The sequence below is a fragment of the Penaeus monodon genome, chromosome 21 (assembly GCF_015228065.2).
Source record: "Penaeus monodon isolate SGIC_2016 chromosome 21, NSTDA_Pmon_1, whole genome shotgun sequence".
NCBI lineage: Eukaryota > Metazoa > Arthropoda > Malacostraca > Decapoda > Penaeidae > Penaeus > Penaeus monodon.
Genome location: NC_051406.1, coordinates 42,209,513 through 42,209,898, shown reverse-complemented (window position 1 = coordinate 42,209,898; position 386 = coordinate 42,209,513).

The window sequence follows — 386 nt, the reverse complement described above, 5'->3', positions numbered from 1 at the left end:
AGTTATGCCGATTTGATTCCAAATCTATTTATGTGATTTCCCATTTTCTCTTATTAGAGTGTATTCACCCATTTCACTGGAATAAGAAACGTTAATTAGCCATAAACACTTCCTTTTCCCATTAAGTAGTACTTTTTGTCTTCAATAGGCTTCTAGATTTTAATATTACACGATTATTGTGGACGAACCCAGGGTGATAATACATTAAGCAATAGGCAAACGTGTTACAATGCCAGTTGCATGACGTAAGAAAGCGTGTTACACTAGAATGTTTGCATACAGTATTGTATCTTACAGCCCTGACTTTGTAATGTTAAAAATAAAAGATACATGTAATTCCTATTAGATTTATGTTTCATTTCAAATGCATTTCCCTTTACATATGT